A 23,632-nucleotide genomic window follows, 5' to 3' on the forward strand; every position below is an offset into this window, starting at 1 on the left:
CACCATTATAGGGTTACCAAAGTTGCTCAAAGAGGCAAATAACTTGTCTAAGGAATATAGTTAGTAAATGATAGATCTAGAAACCAAGCTCAAGTCTATATAATTTCAAAGTCAGATCGCTGTAATATAACTTAACTTAGTGAAATCAATACAAAATAAAAACTATAGATTTTTACATACATTAGTTGGAGCCTTCTTTTATGATGTGTCTACATGAGATTAGTTGAATCCTGAGTTTCTGGAGATACTAATGTATGGTCTGAGCAAACTTGGGAGAGTGAATTTGAACAATTCAGAGACCCAATGTAGGAAAATCAGCCCTTAAACTCCATTACCTCTTTATAAGGCATTTAGGCTGAGTTTTTGAGACATTTCTATCCACGTAAACGAAATGTGTAATATTTTGGAGTTTATGTTAATCTTGACTTTCTCAGTCTGAAAAAATAAGTCAAATCAAAATATTGTATGAAAGTCCTGGGATTTCATGATATAAACAATTTATTAGTGTTTTGTGAGCACGTTAAAGACTGAGATAGTGGAACAGTCAGGTACTGTTCTGGGTGCTGGTGCACAGTGGGGAGCAGATCAGCCGGAGCTTACAGTGCAGCAGGGAACTACACACATTGTATGTCTTGTGAGCACAGAGCTGGAGGGTCTAACAGAAAACTTGTCCCTTCCTTGTGAAATCTTAAGAGAGAAACAATATGGACATATTAATTTTTATCTAGAGGCAAATATAAATATTTGGTTATATGTAGAATATTTTAACAATAAAAAAGCACAAAATATAAATTATTTTTAGATTGAAATGCAATGTTCTCCTAGAAGTAACTTAAGTTTTATGTAATACTTAATCTATCCCTATTATATGGGCAACCACATTATGAACAAGAGCAAAACATAAAGAGATGGAAAAAGAAAAATAAGACAAAACGAGCTATAGAATGAGCTATGGAAAAATAAATTTGTAAAGGCTTATTGCCTAGTCTCACTCTGCCCTGCTTTCCACCCCCAGTGCTTTATCTTGATTGCCTGTTATTACTGAGCTCTGAGATGAACTTGAAAACTATAATATAATCCTTATTAAATATACATAATTTACAGCTAGAAAGGGATCAAGCTTAGGTATCTATGTGAGAATCATATACTTATGGCTGCACAGCCTGGCCATGCCTTCAGCCTTGGTAGTGTTTAGTGTACCTTGCTACCCCATTGCATCACCACCAATGAAAGACTTAGGAATGAGTCTGGCAATTTGAGAAAGCTGTTGAACACTTGGTGGTGGTCAGGTGGAATAAGGGAAAATATAGGAATAGAATACTGAAAGAAGGTATTATTTTTCAATAATTCAAATACAGACTCTTGAACAGCATGGGAGCTATGGTTGCCAACACCCTGTGCAATCAAAAATCCATGTATAACGTTTGACTCCCTTGAAACTTTACTAATAGCTATTGTTTGTTTTTTTGTTGTTGTTTTTTATATGCTGATGTGCTAACCACCCAGATACATTTTCTTTTCTTTTCTTTTTCTCTTTTTGAGGGGAGTCCAGGTTGCTTCCTTTTACTTTATTTTATTTTTAAAAAAAATCTTTATTGTTGAAAGTATTACATAGATCCTTATTTTCCCTCCATTAACCTCTTTCAGCCCGCTCCCGTTACCCCTGCTCCAGGCCCTCACAACCCAGTTTGTCTGTGTCCATGGGTTATGCTTATATGCATGCAAGTTCATTGGTTGATCTTTTCCCACCCACCCTTCCCTGCCTTCCCTCTGAAGTTTAACAGTCTGTTCATGCTTCTATATCTCTGGGTCTATTTTTTAGCCTATTGTTGACTAGAAGTCTTACCAATAACATAAACATTTGATTGACACATATTTTGTATGTTATATGTAATATATACTATATTTTATAATAAAGTAAGCTAAGGAAAGGAATGTTATGAAGAAAATCAGAGGGAAGAGAAAATACATTAGCAGTACTTTATGTATTTATTGAAAAAACACATGCAGTTCAAACCCGTGTTGTTCAAGGGTCAAATGTATAGCCATCATGGCTCAGTTTCAGACCCCTTTACTAGGAGTATTTTAAAAGTCCATGCAAAAAAAAATTTGTCTTCTTTTGAACAAATGCCTGACTAAATAAATAGGTGGATTTTGCTTAATACCCTGGACTGTCAGCGTATTTGGTGCTTTGAACCAGAAGAGAAAAGATTTCAGAGTTCTACCACCTTTGTAGAAGAAACAGTTTATAACCTCCTACATTCAATTCTAGACATTCTCGTCATGTGCAGGAAGAAAAGCATCATAAGGTCAGCAGACTCCAGGCTTCTTAGGATTGCATGGATTCATGAACAATACTTGGAAGTGCACCTGGAGGGAAATTGTTTGGCAGGCTGTAGGGCACAGGTGTGAAGCCAATACACTACACTAATTAAACAATTTCCGTTTTTTCAAACAAGCTGCAAATATTGTACATTTTACCAATTTAGACCATTGTCACTTATATTAAGTGATATTATAAACAAAGATTTTGCAAAGCACAGCACTAAACAAATATCAGTTGTTATTATTGTATCTTTGTGCAGGTAATTCATACAGTAGTTGTGACTCTGTTAATGTCTAGGAAGTAACAACCTGAAAAGATAATGCTCCCATAGTACAAGTGTGCGTTTGCCTGATTAAATTAATTTTGTAGATTAAATTAATGTTCTCCACCCCAGCTCTTTCTGAAATTTGGACAACATCAATTGCTAGTGACCACAGTCATAAAGTTTTGGTATTCCAGGACAGACCACAGACTATTATTAATTTGGTAATCTAGGAAATCTCACACACATGTGAGTGCATCAAATGAGTTTTTTGTTGTTTTTTGTTTGTTTTGTTTTTTTTAGAGGAAGCAACTGTGTCTAAGAACCAGTCTGTAACCTCTGTGTTTTACCTCCCCCAGGGCATAGTCAAGTAGAAAATGGCTCTTTCTGGGCCTTCCCTCTCCAACATTTTATAAAAGTATTTAACATTGCTGTGTTAGGTACTGGCTTGGATGTTAGAGACAATAGAGTTTGGTTTACAGCTCTGTCAGTTAACTGTGGTCTTTTGATAAGTTATTAACCTTTCTGGGTGAGTTGACTGCTGTATATAACAGGGCTTAAGAAGGAGCTGCCAGATGAGTAGGAGGAAAAGTGATATAGGGTGGTATCCTAGACACCCTTATAGACTATGTCTCCTTGAGAGTTGTTAAATCCTGAATCTTGACTTTCCTAAAGATATTAATGTCTGCTCTATAAATTGTGTCAAATGCTGCCGATTGGTTGCTGAAACATCAATCAAATGCATGATTGCTGAGAAATGAAAGACAGAAATGAGACGAATACTGCTGGGTGGAGGAGCCAAAGGAAGTGTTTTCCACCTTTTATGATTGAGGAAATAACAGCTTCATTATAATGTATTCAGAACCAGTTAATAAACAGAGAGGAAATAATTGATGATACCGGAGAGAAATGGACAAAATCCTGGAACAATATTCTTGAATAGGATATTAGAGGTAGGGGAGATGGGATACAATGTTCAAGAGACAGTGCAAGTCTTTGCCTATATTTTTCACAATCTGTCCTGAAGTAAATTATCTTTTCTTATATATAAAGCACAGTTTCACCTCCATGCTTCTGTGATCCCCATTTTCCATGGGTAGAATATTTCTGACATTCATTATTAAAGGGTTACTATTCCTTCAAAACCACCACTAGGCTTTCTCTTCTTAATGAAGTCCACTCCAACTGCAAAGACCATCTAGAATGAGCAGCAGGTAGATGCTACCAGACACCTAAAATGATAAAATTGGAAATGAATTTGATTTCAGTGTTTTACCAGCGAAGGTGAATAGCATGTCATATTAGTTCACATGATTTTTTTCTGTCACAAGAAACCTTTCAAACTCCACTATGTACATTTAAATTTATTAAAATGAAATGAAACTGAAAAATAATTTCCTCAGTCACACTAGCCACATATCAAGGGCTTATTAGCCATATATGGATAGTGACTACAATTTTAGAGAGTGCTAATAAGTAACATTTCCATTTGTTGGAGAAAATGCTGATGTACAGCAGGCACTAGGATCCACTTAAGATACAATTCTATACAATGCTTGATGCTCCACAGTGATGCAGAAATAGACCCTGTTCCTGCCCTCAGGGAATATACAGTCCATTAGCGGAGCAAGAGATGTAAGCATGACACAGACATAAACATAGACATATGTGAACACAGAGCTGCCTCTAACTGGGAAGCATCAAGATAGTTCATAGATCATGCATTTGTGTAAAATTATTATGAAGAATAAACTTGATTGGCAAAGGGAGAAAGTATTCCTAATTGAGAAAACAGCATGAACAAAATTATTGGAACATGAGAATGCACATGAAGAAGTGAATGTGCATAGCATTCAAGGTGATAATCTGATGCTATTGAGCTGTTTTATACAGAAAATAAAAACAAAGAAACAAACAAAAATAACCCTCCTTCCCTCCCTCCGCCCCCCCAAAAAAAGAAATGCCAAATTCTGTCTCAACTAGTTATCTTTTCCCCTTGACATTCCCAATGGGATAAACAGGATGCAAGATGTCATTTATCAGTTGGGTTACTGCCAATGCCTCTTGTGCTGACGTCTAATGAGGCTCATTTTACAAAACAGCTGGCCTGAGTATGGAAATGTCCCCATATTTGGACTTGAGCAGAGAAAACAAGTGGAAAGGCCAAGGATAATCTCGCTTGTTTTCTCTGCACAAGTCCAAATATGGGGACATTTCCATACTCGTGCCAGCTGTTTGGTAAAATGAGCTGAAGTGATGCCAGCATACTTAGGCACAGGTGAGGGAGGGAGATGAGCTAGATGCTCAATCTCAGATCATGGAGGGAATAGGAAGAGGACAAGTGGGTTGTACATGGGAGATGCTCTTTACCCTCATGCAGTGACCTTATCCATTTGTAATCATGACCCAAGTAGTGTTCTATCATTTGTATATGCTTTATATATCTGGCAACCTTATTGAATGCTCTTATAAATTCTGTAAAGATGAATCATCTGTTTACTCATGTTTCTTGTGTAGGTGATCATATTACTTAAAAGGGAATATGTATCTTTCTCTTCAGTTTTTCTATCTTAACTTCTTTTTTACAGTATTATTGTATTGGCTAGAACATCCAATACAATACTGCATAGTGAAAGTATTAACACAGCTTTTTTGTTGTTGTTTTTATAGTTGATGTTAAATAAAATGTTTTCAAAGTTCCATCTTTAAGTATGATGCTCATTATAATGATATTTTTAAATACATTTTCTCAGGTTAAGACAGCTTCCTTTTAATTCTAATTTCACAGCTTTTAAAAAACTAGGAATAAATAATGAATCTCATGTTTTGGGGCTCTAAAAGTAGATTTAGGTGGGAAGATGACTTATCTCCCTTAATCTGTTGATATGGTGAATTTTATTGATACGTTTTTCTAATTGATTAGTACTCTTATTTTCCAAAACATGACATATTTCTGAGCAGATTTTTGATATGACCTACTGGATTTGATCTGCAAATATTTTATTTCACTATTTATGTAAATTTAAAAGTAAAATTGGCCAAGGGTTTGTTTATTTTTTGTAGTCTGATAGTTTCAATATCAGGGATTTACTGGCCTAATAAAATAAGGTAAGTGGCTTTTATTGTTTTTTTATTTCTCTGAAACAGCTAATGTAAGACTGGCATCATCTGTTCCTTGGAGGTTTGTCCAGTAAGCTCCTAGATCAGAGAACAAATTGTCAGTTGCCGAAGGTGAAGAGTGGGGGGTTGACAAAATAGGTTAAGGGGTCAAAAGGTAAAAAATTTCCATCGTAAAATAAATAAGTCATGGGTATATAATAAAAAGAGAGAGAAGGAGAGAGAGAAAAAGAGAGAACTGGTTCACGTAGACCCATTGCTCAGGACAGGTGATAACTGCTCTTCCACATCATTTTTGTATGCTTCATATTAATTGTTCTTATTTACATATTAAAATGAACAATGACGAACGATTACTACCACAATTAATACTATTTCTACAGCTATAATTCCAGCCTCCATCACATCTTATTATTCCTTACTGTGTATAGATTACATATAAATTCATGAGTCTAATCTTCACCATTATGTGAAGTATCACTAACCTTATTTTATAGATGAGAAAACTGAGCCATAGAATAGTCAGATTGAACAAAATTACAGTAGTAGTTTGGCTTCATTTAAACTATCTGTTGCCAAAATTTCAGGTCTTTATTATCCAATTGATTAACTAAAAGCCAAGATAGTCTTCTGGCCTCAAGAACTGAGACATGATAAATTTCTGTTGTTTTAAGCCACTAAGTTCACAGTACTTTGTTATCTGAGCCCCAGATTCCTTTAGGGAAAGCCGAATTTTCTGCATTAATGCCCATTGGATTCTTAGTGAAGTCTTTACACTTGGTCGAGATCACAAAATGTTATCATCAGACTTGAAAACCTTTAAGATGAATAAGTATCAGTTTCCACTTTTGTTCTCTTTTCCCTCATAACTGGCCATCTTTTCTTAAGCTCTATGAGGAAATGAGATCCCACTCTTTCTTCATTCCGTCTGTATCACTGCTGAGGAGTTGCTTGGGGCTGCTGCTTCCTCTGCCCCACTGTGGCATCTCTCTACCTTCCAGCCCTGGACTTCAGCCTGAAATAAAATGCTGAAATGGAAAAAAAATGTTGAAGCAGGTTATTATTTTGTTCCTATCAATTTTTGCCTTAGATATTTCCTAAGATATTCCCCCCTGGCTTGTCTGTTTATGCTATATCAATGGTGACTCAACAAGAATAACCACCTGTATTTTCTTTAGACTCCACCACCCCTATACTTTTAAAAAATGTATGTGCTGATTTTTCTGAAACTCTTCTTGTAGATAACAGCTGTACTATAGCATCCCACTACCCTTGGTGAAAGTGAGCCCTTATGGATTGCTTCAAAATGACTTGGAGTGGGAGAAAAGTATAATCACCCTGCTCTTTTTGTAAAGGTCAGACCGACTTTCTCAAATGATCATAGCTATTTTACTTACTCATTTTTTTCAACACGTATGAATATAATTCTGATTTCATTTTTTCTCCAGTGACTCCCAAACACCTACTTACCACTTTTTCTTCTTCTCTTTGCTGCTTCACCCACCTATCTACCTTCAGTCAATTTCCAAAAGAAAGCTTTACATAAAGGATGTGCCTGTTAATAATAAGAACTATACATGATGAAAGGTATGGGAGGAAATGAAAGCTGTTTATTAAAGATGAGTCTCTTGGGAATGTGGAGGTGCTAAGACTAAGTGCCCTTATATCTCAGGCACGAACCTTCTCTGCCTTCACTTTACTTCAGTCCTCCCCACTTAGTGCCTTGTTTTGGGCTCGTGGCCTTAGAACAGTGATGGCGAACCTATGACACGCGTGTCAAAGGTGACACGCGAACTCATTTTTTTGGTTGATTTTTTTTGTTAAATGGCATTTAAATATATAAAATAAATATCAAAAATATACATCTTTGTTTTACTATGGTTGCAAATATCAAAAAATTTCTGGTCACGGCACCAGAGTTAAGTTAGGGTTTTTCAAAATGCTGACACGCCGAGCTCAAAAGGTTCGCCATCACTGCCTTAGAATGAAAAAGTAACAGAGTCAGGCTCCTCTACTTCTTACCTCCTCTTCTGATACAACCTGTTCCCATGATTCTTTTTGAGAAGTGTGTATTAGCCTTTTATTCTGTGTACCAAGTGCTAACTGATGAATACTTTTATAGGGTCCTCCTCTTTCATATGGGTTCAAATCCTCACTCTATTAGCTATACACAAGTCATTTAACGTCTTTGAGCTCCAGTCAGTTTTGTATGTGTAAAGTAGAATAATACTTAACCTGCTGAGTTGGAGTAAGAATTAAATGACATAATGTTTATTCTTGGCCTTGAACAGGCATTTACTAGAACCGGTCACTGGTTATTATTGATATTATTGATAACATTTGACTCCATGCTCATTTCCAGTTGGCTATCAATATTCTGCTTCGGAACAGGTTCCTATGTAGGCCCACCAGGAAATAGAGATATTTGTCTACCTATGAACAGTTGTGCTGTTTCTTTCTGATATTCCTTAGGCACCGTCCGCCTTTGGGAGGCAGTGCGGAAGGAATGGAAGGCAGAGGTTCCTTCTGTGGCTTGTCTGGGAGCCTTTGTTGAAATGGGAGTGCGAAGAGCTCCCTGACAGACAAAAAGGAACCAGGCTGAGTTGGGCCTGAAATAAAGGGCAATGAGACTGTAGACATGAGAAGGCCTTGCTGAGGTGCCTGGGGAGCACACAGCACAAAGGCCTGGGTAGATATGCTTTGAAGCCAGATCTCCAATTGCTTAGTTGCTTATTAATGCATTTTCCCCCAACACTTCTATCAAGTTGATATTAAACTAATTTTACAGATGGAGACCCAAGGTGCTGAGCTTGCTCTCTCCAAGGTCAATTAGCTAGCTAGTGGGAGGGAAAAGGTGACACCTAAGGAATTTCTTCCATCTTTTCCCATAAGAGCAAATGCAAATGGTGCTTAAATAAATGACCCTTTCTAAGTAGCTACAAAATGAATTGAATACATTTTTCATTTATACTGAATGTGTGTGTGTGTGTGTGGGGGGGGGGGGGGATTCTATTCCTTTAAATTGGAAATTTAGAAAATAATAAAAATTTATGAAATAAGTTTTATATGTTATTTGTTAGTTGGTGAGGAAAAATGGCAGTTAAATAAATTAGCTTGGATGGCCCATAGTTTATCATTTGGTAATTTTTTTTCTTACATTTCCCTTTTCTACATCTGTAACAGATTTTTCATGACTTTCTCTCACCCCATTAATAATACTGTTTTGGAAATAAATAACAGGAAAAGGCCAGTAGAAAACTCATTTTCAGATGTTGTGTTTTGGTTTTTGCCTCTATTTAATCAGTGGTTTGTTTGTTCATTAACTTCATCTTGTCCTGGGATAAAAGTGAAGTAAGTCTTTATAAAATATATTATTGATTTTACCTAACTCTAAAAGTGAACATGAAAAATTAGATAACCCTTAAATGTCTTGGGCTTGGAGAAATGCCAGGGGGAAAATTCACAAGGAACAAAGGATATATTTAATTCCTTACTCTTACTGTCTCTCTAGGGCACTGTGGTCAAAAGAGCATGCAGTTTAGAGATAAGATAATTGCCCTGAATTCCAGAGCCACCCCTGGGCGTCATTTAACTTTTTCAAATTTCTTGACCAAAATATGGTAGAAGTTGTAACTTCTATCTAATTGGTTCATGATGAAGAACAAATGAGATAACACGTATAGTGGAACTTTGTAGACTGCATACTGTGACTGTTAATTTTATGTGCCAAACTCACTAAGCCACTGTACCCAGATATTTGGTCAAACAGCATTCCACATATTTCTCTGAAGGTATGTTTTAGATGAGATTAACATTTAAATCAGTGGACTCTGAGTAAACTATATTACCCTTCATGTGGGTGGGCCTTATCCATTCAGGTAAGGCCTTAATAGAAAGAATGACTTCTCTGGAAGAAGAGGGAATTCTAATGGCAGAGCCTTCAGACTTAATTGCAGTTATTCCCTGGGTCTCCAGCTTGCTGGACTACCCTGTAGATTTTGGACTTGCTAGTTTCCTAATCCTGTGAGCCAGTTCCTTAAGTCTCCCTCTTTACCTATAATATACACACAATCAGGTTTCTCTGGAACCCTGACTAATGCACATAGCATTCTACAAAACAGAAAATATGCTTGATAATCATCTTTTTTTTTTAATTAAAAAAATTAATTTACTTTTATTTATTATTTTCTATTTTTGGAAAGGGCATAACTCCTTGATAAAGAGATCTTTCTTTTATTTATTTTTTTGGTTGCTTTACTGATTTATGTGTAGTAAATTCAATAATTTTGTGTCCAGGAAGGTATCTAAATCTCCCGGCTTTGACAAAACCGGCCTGAATTGGGGTAATGCATGAGGTTTTCATGATCAAGTAGCCTTCACTTCAGCTTTGGCAGGTGATCTGAACCCCATGAGGCCAGGTAAAAACTACGTGTCATTGTGTGACTGAGACAGCTGAAGCCCTCAAATGCCAAAGTCTCTTGAATTTTTAAAGCACAAATATGTTTATAGCAAATCCAAAGGGATTTATATCAAACTTTTTATCTGATTATGGAGACCATAGAACAAAATTCCTTACATCCTCTTTATTCTTTTCTTTTGACCTTTAAGATCTTAACTTTCCATCTTTTTTTCTACACTAACATAACATGCACACCTTTTAAATATAGTCACTCACTATTAGACATGGAAGAGGCCTTTAAAAGGCATCGTGAGTAATCTACCGGGGAGAGATTTCTCTTTATCGTATGTCATAAAAGCCAACATTTTAAAATGTTATAAATGGAAATATTTTGTAAAACTTCTTTAAAATACAAAGCACATCTTAGTGAGATTGGCATCTGAAAGTTGCCTGCATTAAGTTACATAAAATGCCTGAGGTGGTATAAGGTAAAGGTTGGGTCCTCAAGTAAAAATGACAGGAACTATCAGCAGTGGAGGATGACAGGGGTGGAAAGGATACCTATGATACCTGGTGTATTTTTTTCATCCAAAGGCCTAATTTTTCATTCCTGTATGAGTAGATCTAATCCCCATCTGCTTTTCTCATTCAACCACTATGTTTACTGCTTCTGATACTTTCTTTGCTTTACTGGCTTCCAGTCATGAGTCATTAATGTGGAACACAATAAGCCCCAATTAATTTATACCTAGGGAAAGCTGGGCAAAGGAGCTGAGTAGGTCTTTGGTTGTGCTTGAAGTTTGAGAGAGAGCAAGAACTTGCTGTGATCCCCAATCCTGGTCAATCTATTAAACAGATTCAAAAGGAAGATAGACAGTGGGGTGTTTGGGGTAGTGAACTGTGTGGGAGTGTGCGTGGGCTTTAGGAAATTGTTGCCTATCCTCCCAGTCTTTGACTATAAGTTGGTCATTTGGTCCGCTTACTCTTGTATATACACTTTGGTTTGATTCCTGAGCCAAGGCTATATGAAACCTGTCATGTGTACAGATGGCCCCTCTAAATGGGAGGTGGCCCTAGGTTTATCTTAACAAATATTCTGCATGGAGTTATCAAGAAAGAAGCAATCCCAAGTGGGGCAGTTGTCTGAGGCAAAGGTCAAGAAGAATAAACTACATGGACACATGAACTATGACAGCTTTTGTTCTTTAAACCTTTACCTTTACAGTGACTGAAGTGACTCTTGGCCTTGACCCAAGACAGGTCTTCTCCCTCAGAACAGCACAAGAATGAGGCTGAGTATCCCTGGAGGGTGAAACATGCACCCAAAATAGACCCAGTTTGTGTTCATATACAAACTCAAGACAGTGAGGTCATAAAAAGGAGATGCAGAACATTTGTTCTCCTTCTCTGGCTTTCTCCTTAGAGCTCCCTTCCCTTTTCTTCCTACCTTGTGGACTTCAGTGCTCTCACACATTCCCCTCTTTCTCTTTGGTTCTAAGTCAATTTGTTGTCTTTTGCTCTTAGTTTACAGGTGAGTTTTGCCATGAGTATCATACTCAGAGAGGGCCTTCACAGTTATTCTTTGTAGCACTTTTGAAAAAAAGATTAGTCTTCCATAAGTTGGTAATAGGTATTCTAAGAAAGAGAGTCCTGTGGTCAAACATGTTTGGCAAGGCTACATTCTACATCTCTTTATATTTTTTACTATTAAAAATATTAAAACCCATCTCACACAAATTTAAGCAGAAAAAGGGGGAAAAAAGGAGTAGGGGATAATTGTTTGACTCATATAACTGGGTAATGCAGACTGGGGAGCTGGCCTCAGGGACTCTACCGAGAACCCAAGCTATGTCATCGGGTCTTCTTTGTGTCTCTTCACTGGCACTTCCACCTCAAATATTGTAGTTATGCTTGTATCTGGGAGTTTTGTAGTTTTATTGTGTGGAAGGCTTTCTACCTTACACTGGAGCGATGGTAATGATGGGGCATAAATAGGAGAACATTCACAGATTTTCAGGCTAACACCACCCCAGTTTCATGACCTCCTAGGTAAAATACAGAGCCTCTCTAACCAGAACTATGTATGTAAAATCCCACTACAGGCTCTCATTTGCCTGACTTGAATTGCAGTCTAAACCCAAGCCATTCACCACAGCCAGAATTAATGGGATATTGTAATTTGCCAAGATATGGTTTCAAGGCCATTTCTTGTGATTAGGGAATCTATTTATTATGATTGACAACTCTACCAGGATTGAGTAGAAAGTATAAGAACAAGTTTTTAAGAGGAAAGAGTTTTTTGTTGATAGCAGTGGGAGAAGTGATGCTGTACACATAAAAACAGCAGTTGTCCCTAAATACCTTTGCACACTGGAATCACCTGGGGAGGTTTAAAAAATACTGATGTCTTTCACTCCCAGTGAGTCTGGTTTCATTTATCTGGGGTATGGCCTGGGCATTGGGGTTTGAAAAGTTCCCCAGGTTATTCTAATGTGCAGTCGTGGTTGAGAATTCCTTGCCCAATTGCTTTTCCAGGTCATCATTTAATACATTACCAAAGATTAATCCTTTGAAAGCTCAGTACTCCGTTCTAAACAAAGCCCTGCTTTTACATGAATGTATTTAAGATTCACTAAAATTGATTCCAACCTCCCTTTCCAGTCTTATCTTTTCATCTGTACCCTGTGCTCCAGCAAATGTTTGCTGGTCCCCAACATCTGTAAAAGACCCTTGTTTCTCATAAGTGATTATCCCATTTCTTAAACTGCGAACACAGCTGTACAATGAAACTTACACAATGATGAAAATGTTCTTCTACTCTATTTATTTTATTTTTTAAAAATTTCTTTATTGCCGAAACCGGTTTGGCTCAGTGGATAGAGCGTCAGCCTGCGGACTGAGGGGTCCCAGGTTCGATTCCGGTCAGGGGCATGTACCTGGGTTGAGGGCACATCCCCAGTGGGAGATGTGCAGGAGGCAGCTGATCGATGTTTCTCTCCCATCGATGTTTCTGACTCTCTATCTCTCTCCCTTCCTCTCTGTAAAAAATCAATAAAAATATATTTTTAAAAAAATTCTTTATTGATTAAGGTATTACATATGTGTCCTTATCCCCCCATTAACCACCACCCCCCAACCCCCCCCACTCATGTCCTCACCCCCCTGTGTCTGTGTCCATTAGTTAGGCTTATATGCATGCATACAAGTCCTTTGGTTGATCTCTCCTCCTTACCCCCACCCTCCCCTACCTTCCCTCTGAAGTTTGACGGTCTGATCGATGCTTCTCTGTCTTTGTATCTGTTTTTGTTCATCAGTTTATGTTGTTCATTATATTCCATAAATGAGTGAAATCATGTGATACTTATCTTTCTCTGACTGGCTTATTTCACTTAGCCTAATTCTCTCCAGTTCCAGCCATGCTGTTGAAAATGATAAGAATTCCTTCTTTTTTTACCGCAGCATAGTATTCCATTGTGTAGATGTACCACAGTTTTTTTAATCCACTCGTCTGCTGATGGGCACTTAGACTGTTTCCAAATCTTAGCTATGGTGAATTGCGCTGCTATGAACATAGGGGTGCATATATCTTTTCTGATTGGTGTTTCTAGTTTCTTGGGATATATTCTTAGAAGTGGGATCCCTGGGTCAAATGGGAGTTCCATTTTTAGTTTTTGGAGGAAACTCCATACTGTTCTCCATAGTGGCTGCACCAGTCTTTATTCCTGCCAGCAGTGCATGAGGGTTCCTTTTTCTCCACATCCTGGCCAGCACTTGTCGTTTGTTGATTTGTTGATGATAACCATTCTGATAGGTGTGAGATGGTACTGCATTGTCATTTTGATTTGCATCTCTTGGATGATTAGTGATTTTGAGCATGTTTTCATATGTCTCTTGGCCTTCTGTCTTCTTTCGAAAAGTATCTATTTAGGTCCATTGCCCATTTTTTAAATGGGTTGTTTATCTTGCTTTTGTTAAGTTGTATGAGTTCCCTGTAAATGTTGGAGATTAAACCCTTATCGATGATAACATTGGCAAATATATTCTCCCATGCAGTGGGCTTTCTTGTTGTTTTGTTGATGGTTTCTTTTGCTGTGCAAAAGCTTTTTATTTTGATGTAGTCCCATTTGTTTATTTTCTCTTTAGTTTCCATTGCCCTAGGAGCTGTATTGGTGAAAATATTGCTTCGGCATATGTCTGAGATTTTGCTGCCTGTGGATTCCTCTAGTATTTTTATGGTTTCCCGTCTTATGTTTAAGTCCTTTATCCCTTTTGAGTTTATTTTTGTGTATGGTGTAAGTTGGTGGTCTAGTTTCATTATTTTGCATGTATCTGTCCAATTTTCCCAACACCATTTATTGAAGAGACTGTCTTGACTCCATTGTCTGTTCATGCCTCCTATTGCGGAAAACTACAGGACACAGAAAAAAGAGATAGAGGAATGCTGGGGTCCAACCCCAGCAGGTCCAGGGGTCCCCAAAGGTGTGGACGGAGTCGGCGAAGAAGGAGTTACACGGAGGCAGCATTCAGTTGACCAGCATGGTTGGGTTCTCTCGCTTGGTTCTATCCAGGATCTCCAGCCAGGTTCTGTCCAGGATCTCCAGCCATGTTCTGTCTAGGTTCTCCAGGCAAGTTCTGTAGCCAGGTTCTGTCCAGGATCTTTTGCCATGTTCTCTTGCTAGGTTCTGTCTCTAGGTTCTGTCTCTAGGTTCTTCAGCCAGGTTCTCTCGCTAGGTTCTGTGTCTAGGTTCTGATTCTAGGTTCTGTGTGTTATTGTCTTGTTACATCTGTATTTATACCAGTTGATTCCAATCCTATCAATCTCTATTCCAAAGGTTAGGGCGTTTCTTATCTCCATGTGATTGTTTGTAGTTAAAGTGATTAACTACCCGCCTGGCACTTAGTTAAGGGGTTTTATCCCCTCCCTAACTTCAGGGAAAAATCCCTACCTGGGGAAACAACCTTTCTTGGAGAGGTGACCTTGGTTAAAACACATAGCACCAAGAAGGTGAGCAAACATATTAAGAACAGTATGCCATATATGCCAGGTCCCTTGAAACAGCAAGGATGGACCGGGCTCCCAGCAGAGGAAGACATAAACAGATGGAAGAACATATCGTGTTCATGGATTGGTAGAATTAACATCATCAAAATGTCCATACTACCCAAGGCAGTCTATAGATTCAATGCACTCCCCATTAAAATGCCAATGACATATTTTATAGACCTAGAACGAACTTTCCAAAAATTCATCTGGAATAAAAAAAGACCCCAAATAGCTGCAGCAATCCTGAGAAAGAAGAACAAAGTAGGTGGGATCTCAATACCAGATATCAAGCTGTATTACAAAGCCACTGTTCTCAAAACAACCTGATACTGGCACAAGAACAGACATATAGATCAATGGAGTAGAACAGAGAACCCAGAAATCGACCCAAACCACTATGCTCAATTAATATTCGACAAAGGAGGCATGAACATATATGGAGTCAAGACAGTCTTCTACTCTATTTAATATGGTAGCCACTAGCTACATGTAGCTATTGAGCCCTTGAAATTGTGGCTAGTGTGAGTAAAATTGTAATTTTATTCAGCATACTTAATTTAAATTTAAGTTGTCACATGTGGCTAGTTGGTTGCTCAGAAGATAGAATGTTTTATTCAGTATCTCAGCAACATTCTGTCCAAATTTACAAGGTCCATTTTGTGTAACCATCCTGTTCTAAAATTTTTCCTGACGTCTCTTCTTCTTGTTAATTACTGAACATTCTATTGGACACTATAAGTGGCACTTAACCTACCCAACCCCACATTGTTCTTTCTGTCACCCTTGCCCCCACTCCAGATGTTAGAAATTTCTTGAGAGAAGGAAATGATTAGCAGGCTTGTGCTTAATAAAAACTCAGTGAGCACTTGTTAAATAAATGAGACAAAATTGCACCAGCCATAAATGGCTGTATGCACTTAGTGCTTCCGAGGCACAAAGGCATACATATTAGTAGGCAGCAGATACATACACATTGAGGTTCAAGTATTCAATGGTGTCACTGGTTAGATGGGAAGGCACATGTCCTGGCTGTGTGAGAAAAAGTGGGTTAGTAGAATAGGAGGGAGAGGATGACTAATCCATAAAGTGACCTCAGGGTGTTAAGCCTATTTTATTTGCTTGGAGGCAAAAATAATGAAGACTGGAAGCACCAATGATCGTTATTAAAGTAAATGAGGAAGTGTGGCCACTCAGAGTGCCCTCCAAACTAACACTGCATGAGGAATTCTGGGATCAGTCCTACAAAATAGTTATATATTCATCCTGACCCATGCTTTTTTCCAGAATTAGTTTGTAAGATGATGAACTCTCACTTCCTAAATTCTCTGCAAATGCTACCGTTGCTGAGGCAATGTTACCGTGAAAGAATAGACAATTATTATTCCAAAGAGATTTGAAGACTGACTGAATCAGGTCTGGAACATTATTGAAATGGTTAAGATAAACTCAAGTACTTTCTGATAAAAGAAAAATTCTTTTTAAAAAATATAGTCCCTTCTGAATTATAGCCAAATGTCACCGAATCGTTTTCAATGAAACTTTATCTATTAACAGAGAGGAAATGGGATGAGGCCCTGAGCTCCTCCCGGGAGCCTTGCAGCTGAGCTTTCTCTCCCTTGAGATCACGGGTGATAGAAACTGCTGAAGCTGGAGGTCATTAACATTTTGAGAACACCGAAAACTGACACTGTGTAATGTTATGACATTTCATCCCAAGACATTTAATCTCTTTTAGTCAGTGTTTATGTTGGTGATTCTTCATAGTTCTTAGCTTTCACATAAAAATGGAACTCTCTGGCATGTCATTAACAAAAGACTAATTTACTTATTTGCCATTGCAATTGTCTAGATCTTTTTCTCACTTCCTTCCTCCTTCCTTCCAGTCTCTGTTTCTCCTTCTTTTTCTCTCATCATTGTTTTTGGCTTTTGCTTTCAATTGTGCTATTTTTTAAAGTTCTTCCAATTTTTTCTTCTTCTGATATTCTTCCTGGTAAGTAGGTGGTCTTGGGTTCTCAGGCCACCTTCTTAGTGAACTTTAAGTATAGACTGGATGAAAAACAGCCTCATCTCTCTGAAAAATTCTCATGGCCCCCATTGTCCTTGGTGAAAAACAATGCATTCTCCTCTGAATGCTGCTCCATGGATGACTTACCTGAACATAGATTTTTTTCTCCCCTTCTTTCCCTCTTTCATTTGCTTTGGATATTGTTGTAGGCTTTGTCAACAGAAGTTTGCTGCCACCAATCTAATATCAACAATGTTTTCAAATCTGGGGTGTGGAAAGAGGAGTAACTTCATTCCAGTCTAGTTTAGAGAAAATTTAAAATCCCATTTTTTGATAATTTGATGATGGCTGTCTAATATTTCTTTTCTTTAAAATTGTGTGTGAGTTTTGGAAAATATTGATAACAACAAGAAAATAATCCAAAGAGTAAACTCAAATTTCAAAATACTATGCAGCTATGAAAAGAAGGATCACTTACTTTTTGAGATAGCATGAAGGGACATGGAGAGTATTATGCTAAGTGAAATAAGACAGTCAGAGAAAGATAAGTATCACACAATCTCACTCACATGTGGAATCTAATGAACAAAATAAACTGATGAACAAAATAGATCCAGAGACATAGAATAATGGAATAGACTGATGAATCTTAGAGGGAAAGCAGGGGTGGGGAGGGATTGGTGAAGAGAGATTAGCCCATGGATAGACAACAGAGTGGTGCAGGCCTGGGAGGGGTGTGTGCAGGGTGGAGGGGGTCAATGGGGAAAAAAGGGGCACATCTGTAATACTTTCAACAATAAAAATAAATTTAAAAAATTCATTATATGTATTTTTTACAGATGATCTAAATTATAAGTAAATAAATAAGAAAATGTAAATGTCTGGGGGATGACAGTGAGAAGGATTGAATAAAAGATCAGTGATTTCATTCTACTAAAATGTTAATTCCTAATATCTAAAATCCCAAGCAGTACTACTCTGAGAATAGTTGGAGAGGCAGCTCAACAAGGAAATAGGACAGAGACTGAAGCGATCATGCCTGGAACAGACAACACAGAGCAACAATGAAGGGTGTATAGAGAGAGCCTGACACAGAGGAATACATTCTTTTAGACTGATTCATGAAGGAGTGATTAGTATGAGAGAAATGTAGGGGTGTCATTTATCTTGATTGTCCCAAAGCTCTTGACAGTATATTTTCCTGAAGATTCTTTCACAAAAAGTGAATTCAAATTGCCTTGAAAATTGGCAGATGAGTCCAAAATAAAGAAAAATGATAAATAGCAAATGCATCCAGTTTCAGGAAAATAGCTGAAAATGACAAAGAAATTGATATCATTTTTTTTGTCTTTCCACATTTTCAAAAGTTACCTGAAAAGTAGTTTAAAGAAGAACTGTATGGTGAGTTTACCTTATTGTGTTAGGTGCCCTGAGTACAGTGGCTATATATTCTGAGCCAAAATGAGGAAGGGTTTATGTTGCTTCTGGGTGCAAGGGGTGGTGATATGCTGTTTGGAGGGCAACTTATTAGAATGTCTAGCATGTTCTTTATTGTATATAGGACTCTCAGGACAAACTTTTAAATCAAGATAATTCTAGAAAATTCCAGATATACGTTATCAAGAAGTGAAATTTGTGATTCCTGATAGCAAGGAGCTTAGAATCTAGGATAAGGGAGCTGAGGCATACTCACACACACCTTACACATGACATATCTGAAACCTGGAGACAACAGCATATCCACATCATTTCTCGTTTCTTTGATTCCTTTTTCCTCCCCACTCTAACCCTTTCTAATCCTTTTTCTCTTCTCTTAACCTGGGATTTTAAAATGTAAATTGGATCATGTCCTTAACCTTAAAACCCTTCAAGGACTGTCCATTGTACATTGTAAATAACACAGAGATCTTGTTAATCACTATTTTCTACCTGCCCCATCACTGACAGGTCTGGCACATTGTAGAAACTCAGTGTCTGCTGAAAAAAAAAGAGAAAGGAATGGACGAATGATGAATAAATATATATGTGGTGTAAAAATATTGCTGAATGCTTAACTTGAATTTTCTTCAGAGGTGCCTTTTTCTAACAGTTATAGTGATGTAGTGACAATTCCTATCAATAAAAATGATTGATGGGGCTGACATGCAACATGGACTTTATAACATTATGATGTATTTTTAATGCCTGTGTCTGATTGGCTCACCAAACAAGGATGCATTTCATTTTGAACACATTATATCCATCAGCACACTCAAAAAGGTTATGCCAATTGTGACTTGCACAGCAGCAGAGTATACATGAGGTTCTGAGAACTTTCTCATATGTAAGAAATCTGTGAGTTTTCAGCACCTTGAAAGTAGCTACTTAGCTTTATTGTTTTTCTATTCCCCATAGTATCTATCATTATGCCTAAGACTGAGTTGGGAATTAAGCCATATCTATTTAATAGAATTTTTAAATAGTTCTATGTTCTTATATATTGTCATTTTGAAACAATTCAAGTTTGCAAACTAATATTTTAATAATGCATAATTCAGTTTATTTTTAAAAAGTCAAAATAGAGAATCATAAAAATGATTTGGTTATACCTTAAAAATTTTAACTTTTAAGACATGAAGCATACATTTATTCAATTCATTTATCATTCATTTTGAGATAGGACTGAGGCCTATTCCTTAGCCATTCAGACCCTATTCTTGGGTTCACTGATAAAAGTTTTAATTTATCTTTCTGACATTAACCATAGCATAAGGTATGATCCTAAATTTCCATATTCTTGAAAATAGAGGGAGAAGTTAGATACTTCTGACACAATATGAGTTCAGAACACTTTTAGGTTTTCTATCTTCCTTCCCCTTAACCTAATAAAGTGATTTTTTTAAAGTGAGTTGCCCATGTTTGAATCTTTCCAAACCATTCAATTTCACATTGATGAAAACAACAATTCTATTTTCCCACTTACATTCAATTAGTTTATACAATAGTAAGTTAAATTATATGTTTATAATTAACAGTTTAACCAACACCAATAGATTGGAAATAGATAACCTACTATTAGAAAGCATATCACTCAAATGTTTAAACAGAATGTCAACATTCCAGAGAATCTGTTAACCTGAGGAGAGTTTGGAGAACTTCTATTGTTTTGTAACAGTAATTAGAATGTTACTTCATAATTAACAAACAATGTCTAAATAATGAATATCGTCTGAAAGAATAATCACAGCATATCCTAAAGTACCTCAATATTTAGGCTACAAATAACTTGACATGCTAGACCACATACTGATCTTAGTTTAATTAGGATATGACTGTGGCTTTAAGATGAAGGAGAACAGCCATTATCTTTGTGGAATCAAGATCCTTTGTACACTATTCACTTAAGAAAGTGTTGATTTTGAGAAGTGGTGACTGAAGATGGTTTTCTAGAGCAAATAGATGAAGTGTGAAGTTCAAATATACTTGTGAAATTCACAATCATTTGCACCTTGATGCTAATGGTGTTAAGGAAAATAACTTTTGCATATAACACATTTAAAAGGGTTTTCAGGAACATTATCTCATTTGAGCCTCACACCAGGTGAGCTCAGCACCTTAGCTATAGTCATTACCCTAGTTTCTGAGATGAGGGAGCTGAGGCTCAAGGAGATCCTGTGATTTGCCTAAGGTATATACTAGTAATATTAATACACAACTGTAACTCAAATCACATCAGTGCAATATTTTTTCCTTCTGAAGCTTATTGTATAATAAATTGTCTTGAGCAGAATAAATTGTCTTTCTTCAGTGGGAAAAAGAAGCAATAAATTATCATTTTTTTTTCTTAACTCAATTCCTACATGTGTACTACCCTAAAAATGCATTTCTCTGTGTTGGTTTCTCTTCCCTACTAGACTGAGATACAGAAGAGTGATCATCTCCCATTTGAATGCCAGTTCTCCTTATCTAGCATGTGTCTGGGACATATTAATTTGGATAAAACATTTTAAATACTCTTCTTGTATAGTTTTTAGATTCTATTTTATTTGAACAGCACAGGTTTATCTACATTTGTTGCCCTCAAATAGTGGGATTTGATTCTTGGTTTTGCTGCTTATTTCCCAGGAGATTATTCAGATCTTTCTCTTAAATATAAGTTGGACAATTTGGCTTTATCTTACACCAGGTATTCCACACTTCAGGGATTTAGAAGCCTGAGAATGGCAGAAAGAAAGTTGAGTTCCTTGTCAGTCATTGCTGGGTAATTTGATAAATTGTGTGAAGCTTTTCTCAAGGTTTGAGTAGGGGTATCAGAGTCCATTGGAAAGGTAAAGATTATCCTTTTGGCCCTAACCGGTTTGGCTCAGTGGATAGAGCATCAGCCTGTGGACTGAAAGGTCCCAGGTTCGATTCCGGTCAAGGGCATGTACCTTGGTTGCGGGCACATCCCCAGTGGGGGGTGTGCAGGAGGCAGCTGATGGATGTTTCTCTCTCATCGATGTTTCTAACTCTCTATCCCTCTCCCTTCCTCTCTGTAAAAAATCAATAAAATTTTTTTTTAAAAAAAGATTATCCTTTTGTGCCAAGGGGCAAAGATATCAGTTGTGGATTCACCTTCTTCCTGGTGAACTAATCACATTAATGAGAGGACACTTGAGATGAATGGTCCATGTCTATGGACTTTCTGTTTGGGAAGGTGTTTTCTCCATTATAGATATCTGCACTTGTACTATGCTTGGGAGCTGTGAAAATGTCAGAAATTTAATTAATCTCTCTCTCACAGCCCATCCTCATCTCCAGACGTTGCCCCTTAAACACATGTTTGGATAACGATATAATCTATCACAATGCTATTTTCAGATAAGGAAGCTAAGGCATAAGGAGATCAAGTAAGTACGTCAATCAGCTTTCAGTTTAGAGATGGGATGTTCACACAAATAACTCAACTCTACAGCCTCTACCACTTTTCTATATGTTCTTTCTAATAATATTTGTTGCATGCTGATAATCCAACGTCCTGACATCATAATACAATTTCAGGGAAAGCATGGAATTTTTAGATCTATGGGTAATACATAAGCCTCATTTAGCCAAAGTGCTTACTATCCCTTGCTTCTATGGTTCCTTCAATTTGTAAGCTTGCTGATTTCTCTCCCTGCCCATTCTCTGGTGGAAGTGGACATGGACGCAATAACAGCCATAAGGCATTCAGCCAGGGAGAGCAGAAGGAGAGCAGAGATATGAACTACCCATAAATAGAACAATCAACTTCTGGATAATTGAAGATTGATTAACTAGTATCATGACTTCTTTGTTCATTTTCTCAGAGATGTACCCAAGACTTTCTAGGAACAATCTAAGGTAGGGTAATTATTTTGTAGCTTTTGTTATAAGCCTACTCTTTTAGGTGCCTGCTAAAAATATGATTAATTGATCAAACATTCTATTCAGTTTTTCATCTTTTATCTAACTGAAGTTGATATTTTTCTAGGGTACAAGTAGCATCATGATTCAATTGGGTCAGGGAAGCAAACAGAGCACTTTTCTATAACTGCTTAGTCAAAGGTCAGTTGCAATGATTTTGGTGTTCATCCCCATGTAGTAAGGTATTTTTTCTGCTCTTTTCTTTAAGCTTGACACCAATATGAGACAGTTCAAGTTCAATCTGCTATTTGCAGTGATTGATTTTGAAGCAAGGGAAACTTTTTTTTTTTTTTTACTGCATGAAGATTTGAACTTACTAAAGCTTGTGGGGCACCAAAATTTTATCTTAAATTTTGCTTTAGGGAGACTTGGAAAAAATTTTTAAACTTACCCATATAAATATGCAAACAGCCTAATATCCACAGACAACCAGGGATGTCAGATACAGTGTGTCCAACCTTTCAATCTGATATGGCTCATTGATGAGGTTCTCTTGACCATGCTGTGCTCACATCCAACATTCAACTTTTAAATTATTTTCAAAAGTTCATAGATTAATAGCATACTTTATAGGGATAAAATCAAATAATCCAATAATGCAAGTAAGCAAGAAAACACACACACACACACACACACACACACACTTATTTTAGACCCTTGAAATAGAGCAACAAACCACCCAGATAGCCCTTACATTTCTTGACTTTTCTTGTCATATGCTCCAGAACTCTTAACCGTCTTGGATTTTGCCATATTATTTAGCTCCTTCCCTTATTACACAAATAACGAAAACTTAAAAAATAATTGCAACTATACTTGTTGCAAATACTGAATAGAAGTAGAATGTTGGGTGTCTTGCTCTGCATTGAACTTGGCTTCCTGATTTTGTTTGAATTACAATTTGATTTTCTTTATTCCATTTAGTTTTCTTTTAGCTTCCCAGTCCTCCTCCTCCACTATGGAGATGCTATACTATAAAAGCTACTACTATTTTTTGAGAATCTACTATGCTTATACACATATTAGATCATTAGCTTTAATGTTCCCAGGCACCTTAACAGGAGTTTATCAAAAGT

The sequence above is a fragment of the Myotis lucifugus genome, unplaced genomic scaffold, assembly GCF_000147115.1.
Source record: "Myotis lucifugus unplaced genomic scaffold, Myoluc2.0 scaffold_11, whole genome shotgun sequence".
NCBI classification, from domain to species: Eukaryota; Metazoa; Chordata; class Mammalia; order Chiroptera; family Vespertilionidae; genus Myotis; species Myotis lucifugus.